Consider the following 8386-nt stretch of genomic DNA (forward strand, 5'->3'; position numbering starts at 1 on the left):
TGGTGATACAAAGGACATCTTAAGAAAAAATTGTCCACATTATACCTCTTTGTTCTCTCCTCTCTGCCTCCTTTTACCTGCATAATCTTGCTGGTGGAATTCAAGATTGTAGAGGGTAGTAAATGGTGCTGTGTATTCATTTGATATCCACTGTCTGTTCTTTATAGCCAAGTAGTATCGCATTGTGTATAGTTTTTTTTTATCAACTCTTCTCTTCTTGGACACTTGGGTTGTTCCCAGATTTTTGCTACAATGAATTGTGCTTCAGTGAATATAGGCGTACAAGCATCTTTTTTGAATAACATTTTAGGGTCCTTGGTTTGGATGCCAAGAAGTGAAATTGCTGGGTCATGTGAATATTAAACTTTTAGTAAAATATTTTTGTTTTCATTTTTTTCCTTGTGTTTTTTGAGACTTGTTAATTTTTTGTTTGTTTTTTTGACCAGACTTGGTAATATTCAGAGGGTGCTCCTGGCTCTGCACTCAGGAATCACTGCTGGTGGTACTTGGGGGATTATATAGGATGCCAGGAATCAAGCCGGGTTGGCTGCATGCAAAGCAAATGACTTACATGCTGTATTATCTCTCTGGCTCCAGACTTGGAGGATTTCTGGGGAATATGTTTTAGCTGGTGAATATGTTTTAGCTGGGTGCATATACTGGATAACACTATTCCTCTGGGCACAGTTACAGTTTGTGATATTGTTGCAGATCCCTTACTTCTATCGTACTTTCTAGATAGACACTTGTTCTCTCTTCTTGCTTTTATGTCTCATATCTGGGTCATGCTAACATAAAGTACTTTATATTATCACCTTTGTAATACAGCTGTCAATGAATCTCACAGGATATTGGCAAGACTCATAGATGATGTCTTTTGCAACCATTAGAGCCAAGAATTTCATATCTTCTTCCTTGCACTTGTGCAGTTACTTGTCAATACTTGTCAATTCTTCATGCTATTCAACAGAAGGTCATACCCAAATCATACAAACTGTATTATAGATTCTCTGAAATTTTCATAAATAGGAAGCTTTTAATAATATTGATTCATGTGCTTTCTCAGGATTGTATTTCTTCTAAGTTGCTGGAACTTAGATGGCTCACTGTGTGCTATTTGCACTGAGGTTAAGGGAAGGAAAAAGAGCTGACCTAGCCATGACTAAAGCAACCAGTTATGAAAATTTCTGTAAATGTATAGAAGCCATTATGGAGTGATAGCACAGCGGTAGGGCGTTTGTCTTGCACGCAGCCAACATTAATGGGTACATAGAGAAAAATGAAAACAGGAAGGGCTTTGGTATCACACAATCTGGAGTTTGAATTCAAGGTAACCCTGGAAACATGTCCTAGGGATAAGATAAATAATACAGTGTGTAAAGTGCCGAGCTAGGTGTAAGCTCTGACCACAGCTGGATGTGGTCCCAAAAGCTATAAAGAAAAAAATATGGAAATATGACCTAAATGTACCAAAGTTCAGATTTTAAAAATATATATGAAAAGAGGGCATAGAGATAGGACAGCATGTAAGGTGTTTACCTTGCTTGCAGCTGACCTGGGTTTGATTCCTGGATTACCATATGGTCCCCAGAGTCGATCAGGATTGAGTCCTGAGTGCAGAGACAGGAATAACCCCGAATACTGCTGGGTGTGGCCAAAAACAAAGCAGAAAAACAAGTCTATCTTCCTATCATCTATCTGAAAAACCAAAGCATTCCAAAGAAAAAAAAGAATTAGATAGCAAACATGAATGTACCCATAACATTTTTAAATAATTATGTATTACATACACAACTGTAAATTCATGTATAACATTCCCCATGGACATTCCTTCCTCCCCTTGACTCTGCCACTCTCCCTAATCACATCTCATAAATACTCAAAGACATTAATACTAGAAACTCAAAAGGACTCTGACATATAGAAAGTAAACCATTTTTGAAATGGCAGGCATTGGTAAAGAATCTTTTACTGCATGGTTAACTAATATATCTTCAAAAGAATAATAGAAGGCTAGGGAAATTATTGATAACATTCTCACTTTAAATATGTAAGTTAGAATCTGCCAGGAATGTATTAAATTTCTTGATGGCATCAGGGTTTTATGTATAAGACCAGATTAGTTAGTGGCTGTAATGAGTTTTCAGTGTATATTGGCTCTGTGTAGGTGTGACAATTAAGTTTATAGATCAGCTTGGCTGGGAAACATTGCCCAAATATTTGGTCAAACACTGATCTGCATGTTTCCGTGAAAGTGTTTTCTTTGGGCGGGGGAGTGGGGGTGGGGTGAAATTAACATTTAACTTGGTGAAATTTGGTTAAAAATGTAAAAATACTAGTCATGTAAAATATTAATAATGCAAAGCTTAGTGACTGGAGTTAATTAAACTACATTGTAGTGCAAACTTTAACAACCAAACTTAAAAGGTGTCTGTCAAGAAAGTAGGCTGGAAGCACGGGTTGGATACGGGCGGGAACCTGAGAACATTGGTGGAGGGAAGTTAATATTGGTGGTGGAATAGGTGCTGCTATATTTTATGTCTAAATCTCACCTATGAATTATTTTATAAATCTTAGTAGAAAAATAGAAAACAAAACTACATTGTATAGGAATATTTGAAAATTGCTTAAGAGAAGCAGTTCTTCAAAGTTCTTGATACAGAAATAAGTTGGTAACTGCATGGCAACAATTGTCAATTAGATATGACATGAGCATTGTACAATGTATACAAACACCATTGTGTTGTATGTCTGAAAATAGTGTTATATTCCAATTATACCTCAATAAAAATGTAGTCAGGAAAAATTAATGAATAAAATTTCAGTAAACTAGATTGCTTTACACAATGTGGATGGGCCTCATCTGATCAGTTGACAGTGCTGAGAACACAGAAGGAACTCTCCTAAGCAAAAGGGAATTCTGTTTCAGACAGCATTTTTTTTCTTTAATCTTTTTTTGCAGAGCTGAGGACTGAACTCAGGTCTCTGATACACAGGTGTGCACTTTACCACTGAGTCACTTCCTCACCCCCTAGACTGCCTTTGGACTGGAACTTCAAGCAACATCAACTCTTTCCTGGGTCTCAAGCCTGCCAACCTTTCTGGTGTTACCAGTGTTTCATAAATACATAGGTTAATTTCTTTTTTGGAGGGGGGTGTCACACCCAGCAATGCTCAAGGGTTACTCCTGGCTTTGCACTCAAGAATTACTATTGGTGGTGCTCGAGGGACCATATGGAATGCTGGGAATTGAACCCGGATTGGCCGCATGCAAGGAAAATGCCCCACCCACTGTGCTATCGCTCCAGCCCCACATAGGTTAATTTTTTATACTCTCCTGCATCCTTCTTTATTTCTTTTTTTTTAACCTCTTGATTAATATTTTTTTTTATTTTATTTTTATTTTTTTTTTTAATTTATTGAATCACCTTGGGAAAGGTTACAAAGCTTTCAGGTTTAGGTCTCAGTCATGCAAATATCAAACACATTTCCCTTTACCAATACTTTTTTTTTTACCATGAAGAACCCCAATAAAACCCCACCCCCCACCCCTCCCAGTCCCTGTGGGGCAGATGAATTCTAGTTAACACTCTATCTGTTTTGATTAGATTCATTGTTTCAATAAAAGATTCACCACTATTATTTAGAGTTTACCCCCCCCAAATCAGACATGCTGAAAAAGCATTGTGACGTGATTTGCTTTCTACAGCTGGGTTCAAGAATTAAATGTTGGTTTTGGATTTCTGCTATTTTACTTATTGACCCTGGAAGTATTTATACTGAAAGTCAGATAGTTAAGAAATTGGTTTCTGTGCTCTGGAGTCGTGGCCGGGCTGGAGAGCCGCTAGTGGGGGGCAACTGGTGGCCTCGGTAGGGCGTGAAGGGCGGACCGAAACGCCCCCTTCCCATGAGGTTTTAGTCGCCCCCCCACTCCCCCGGCTCATACCTGCTGTCCACAAGGCTCCCATGCGGCCGCCATCTTTCTTTCCAGAGAGGAGAAGGCGACTGGGGCAACACCCTTTCCCCTCCGGACAGACATGATGGCCTGGATTAACGCATAATCCTTTCACTTTTCTGCTCCAAGCTGCCGGGTTCTGCATTAAGACCCTGTGCTTCTGGGGCTGTGGCCGTGCTGGAGAGCCGCTCGCGGGGGGCAACTGGTGACCTCGGTAGGGTGTGAAGGATGGACCGGAACGCCCCCCTTCCCATGAGGTTTTAGTTGCCCCCACACCCCCGGCTCATACCTGCTGTCCACAAGGCTCCCATGTGGCCGCCACCTTTCTTTCCAGAGGGAGGAGGGCGGAAGGGACCAACACCCTTTCCCCTCCGGGCAGACATGATGGCCTGGATTAACGCATGGTCCTTTCACTTTTCTGCTCCAAGCTGCTGGGTTCTGCATTAACTCCTTGTGCTTCTGGGGCTGTGGCCATGCTGGAGAGCCATTCGTGGGGGGCAACTGGTGACCTCGGTAGGGTGTGAAGGACGGACCGGAATGCCCCCCTTCCCATGAGGTTTTAGTCGCCCCCACACCCCCGGCTCATGCCTGCTGTCCACAAGGCTCCCATGTGGCCGCCATCTTTCTTTCCAGAGAGGAGAGGGCGAATGGGGCAACACCCTTTCCCCTCCAGCAGATTTGATGGCCTGGATTAACACATAGTCCGTTCACTTTTCTGCTCCAAGCTGTTGGGTTCTGCATTAAATCCTTGTGTTTCTGGGGCTGTGGCCGTGCTGGAGAGCCGCTCGTGGGGGGCAACTGGTGACCTCGGTAGGGCGTGAAGGACGGACCGGAACGCCCCCCTTCCCATGAGGTTTTAGTCGCCCCCACACCCCCGGCTCATACCTGCTGTCCACAAGGCTCCCATGTGGCCGCCACCTTTCTTTCCAGAGGGAGGAGGGCGGAAGGGACCAACACCCTTTCCCCTCCGGGCAGACATGATGGCCTGGATTAATGCATAGTCCTTTCACTTTTCTGCTCCAAGCTGCTGGGTTCTGCATTAAGTCCTTGTGCTTCTGGGGCTGTGGCCGTGCTGGAGAGCCGCTCGTGGGGGGCAACTGGTGGCCTCGGTAGGGCGTGAAGGACGAACCGGAACGCCCCCCTTCCCGTGAGGTTTTAGTCGCCCCCACACCCCCGGCTCATGCCTGCTGTCCACAAGGCTCCCATGTGGCCGCCATCTTTCTTTCCAGAGAGGAGAGGGCGAATGGGGCAACACCCTTTCCCCTCCAGCAGATTTGATGGCCTGGATTAACGCATAGTCCGTTCACTTTTCTGCTCCAAGCTGTTGGGTTCTGCATTAAATCCTTGTGTTTCTGGGGCTGTGGCCGTGCTGGAGAGCCGCTCGTGGGGGGCAACTGGTGGCCTCGGTAGGGCGTGAAGGACGGACTGGAATGCCCCCCTTCCCATGAGGTTTTAGTCGCCCCCGCTCCCCCGGCTCATGCCTGCTGTCCACAAGGCTCCCATGTGGCCGCCATCTTTCTTTCCAGAGAGGAGAGGGCGAATGGGGCAACACCCTTTCCCCTCCAGCATATTTGATGGCCTGGATTAACGCATAGTCCGTTCACTTTTCTGCTCCAAGCTGTTGGGTTCTGCATTAAGTCCTTGTGCTTCTGGGTCTGTGGCCGTGCTGTAGAGCCGCTCGTGGGGGGCAACTGGTGGCCTCGGTAGGGCGCGAAGGACGGACCGGAACGTCCCCCTTCCCATGAGGTTTTAGTCGCCCCCACACCCCCGGCTCATACCTGCTGTCCACAAGGCTCCCATGTGGCCGCCACCTTTCTTTCCAGAGGGAGGAGGGCGGAAGGGACCAACACCCTTTCCCCTCTGTCAGACTTGATGGCCTGGGTTAACACATAACCCGTTCACTTTTCTGCTCCAAGCTGCTGGGTTATGCATTAAGTACTTGTGTTTCTGGGGCTGTGGCAGTGCTCAAAGCTTAACTATGATTTCCAGAGAGAAACGTTAGGTGGTTTACTTCCCATGGATCACTTTGTATATGGAGAGATGTCGCGCGGCCGCTTATGCGGCCGCGCGGTTTTGAGGAAAAGTCCTATTTCCCGCATACTCGAGCTGTGCTTGTAGAGGTTTCTGGTCACCGGGGTTCCATCTGGGGGAGGCGGGATGCGGTACCTACCCCATCTGGGACTTCCCGATGATCTCGGCTCTTTTTGGAACCTGTTTTTTTTTTTTTCCTTCGGGATCTGTGGATCCCGCCCTCCATGTAGTCCTTCTCTTCAGCTAAATGCTGTCAAGATGGCGCTGGGGGGCAGGCTGTGGGCGTGACTTCCGGAATCTGAGGTTACCTGGGAGGTGTAGTCCCGGCATTTTTGAGGAAAAGTCCTAGTTCCCGCATACTCGAGCTGTGCTTGTAGAGGTTTCTGGTCACCGGGGTTCCATCTGGGGGAGGCGGGATGCGGTACCTACCCCATCTGGGACTTTCCGATGATCTCGGCTCTTTTTGGAACCTGCTTTTTTTTTTTTTCCTTCAGGATCTGTGGATCCCGCCCTCCATGTAGTCCTTCTCTTCGGCTAAATGGTGTCAAGATGGCCCATCCTTCTTTATTTCTACCTTCATTTCTCTTCTCTTTCTCCTCTACAAACACATATACACACAGACAGCATATTCCACTTTGTTTCTCTTTCCAAGTGAATTCTAACTGATATTAACTAATATAGTGGAATAAGCAGCCTGATTTTCAAAGGGTGAAATGGTTAGTGATTTATTAGTATCTTATTGGTTCCTATGTTACTAACATAGATGCACAGCTATACCTTAGGACAATTCTCACTGCAAAAATTCTATATGGCTAGCAGGTTAAGGGAAGAATAGTTGGGTTCAGCAAAATAGGAGACTAACACCCAAGAGTGGCTGAGATTAGTACCAGGAATTTTGCTCCATGGCTTGGAGGACAGCCATACATGCTAGGGGGAAAGGGAGCTCAGATAGAGAAAGGAGCACCAAATAAAGGGTGTTGGGAGGATCCTCCCAGGATGGGAGAAGCATGCTGAAAGTAGATTATAGACCAAACATGATTGCCACTCAATGCCTCTTTTGCGAACCACAACACCCAAAAGGAGAGAGAGAACAAAAGGAAATGGCCTGCCACAGAGGCAGGGTGGGATGGGAGGAATGGGGGGATGGGGGGTGGGAGGCATACTGGGATCCGTGGTGGTGGAACATGGGCACTGGTGGAAGGATGGGTATTTGATCATTGTATAATTGAAATCCAAGCACAAAAATTTATAAGTCTACAACTGTAACTCATGGTGTTTCACTAATAAAAATTAAAATAAAATAAATAAAATAAAATGCTACATTTGCAAAAAAAATAGTTGGGTTGAGGATTCTGAGCTGTTCAGTTTCCCTGTTTGTTATATCCTTATAGTTCTATACTAAAAATAAATGGTATCAAAAACTTCTGCAAATATTAGTCATGGGAATGTTATGTAATGCTTAGTGGCTAGAGTTAATAAAACTACATTGTAGGAGACACACAAATGAATCTGGGAACCGAGTGACTCTTGGCAGAAATGCCTCCGGACTTTGCATTTGGCCACCCTCTCCAGGCCACCCCGGACAGGAGCAGGTGCTGTCCCTCCACCTGTTACCCGGGTAAGCCCAGTTGCTGCAATCTTCCAGAACTCAATGAAAAACTCAGGTATGGGCCAGCAGTGATGACACATGCAAGGTCTCATGTAATAGGGGAGAAGCCAATCCTTCTCCTCCCCTTCTCCAGTGGGACCCTGAGATGACACCCATGAATGGCCCCTGGCTACTTACTAAGTTCCTTAACAGCCATGATCCCAGAGACACATAAATGAATCTCAGAACCAAGTAGCTCTTGGTAGAAATCTCTCCAGACCCTAATTATTAAAATTTTAGAATTCCAGGACCACACGGCCTCAAGACATCATATGCTACTTATAACCGGCAGTACAAAAAAAAACTGTCTAAGGTTGCCTTTTCTGCAGGTCTGAGTGTTGGGGGAAAATTCCAAACAATAATGGTGGGACTGGTTTCAAAATATTGAATGTAATCAAAGTAGAGAGAGAGTAATGTAGAAATTTTCTTCCACACAGGCAGGGAGAGGGATGGGATGGGGGTTATGCTGGGGTTTTTGGTGGTGGAAAATGTGCACTGGTGAAGGAATGGGTGTTTGATCATTGTATGACTGAGACTCAAACATGAAAGTTTTGTAACTGTTTTCATGGTGATTCAATATATAAATTGAAAAAAGAGGTAAAGGTAAAGGCCCTCCCGTTGATCGTCGATTTGCTCGAGCGGGCCCAGTAACGTCTCCATTGGAGACTTTGTTGTTACTGTGTGAAAAAAGAGAAAAGAATGAAAAGAAAAAAAACTACATTGTAGTCCAAACTTAGAAAGGTGTCTGTCAA

Source organism: Sorex fumeus, unplaced genomic scaffold (genome assembly GCF_029834395.1).
Source record: "Sorex fumeus unplaced genomic scaffold, SorFum_2.1 ptg000075l, whole genome shotgun sequence".
In the NCBI taxonomy this organism is placed as follows: Eukaryota; Metazoa; Chordata; class Mammalia; order Eulipotyphla; family Soricidae; genus Sorex; species Sorex fumeus.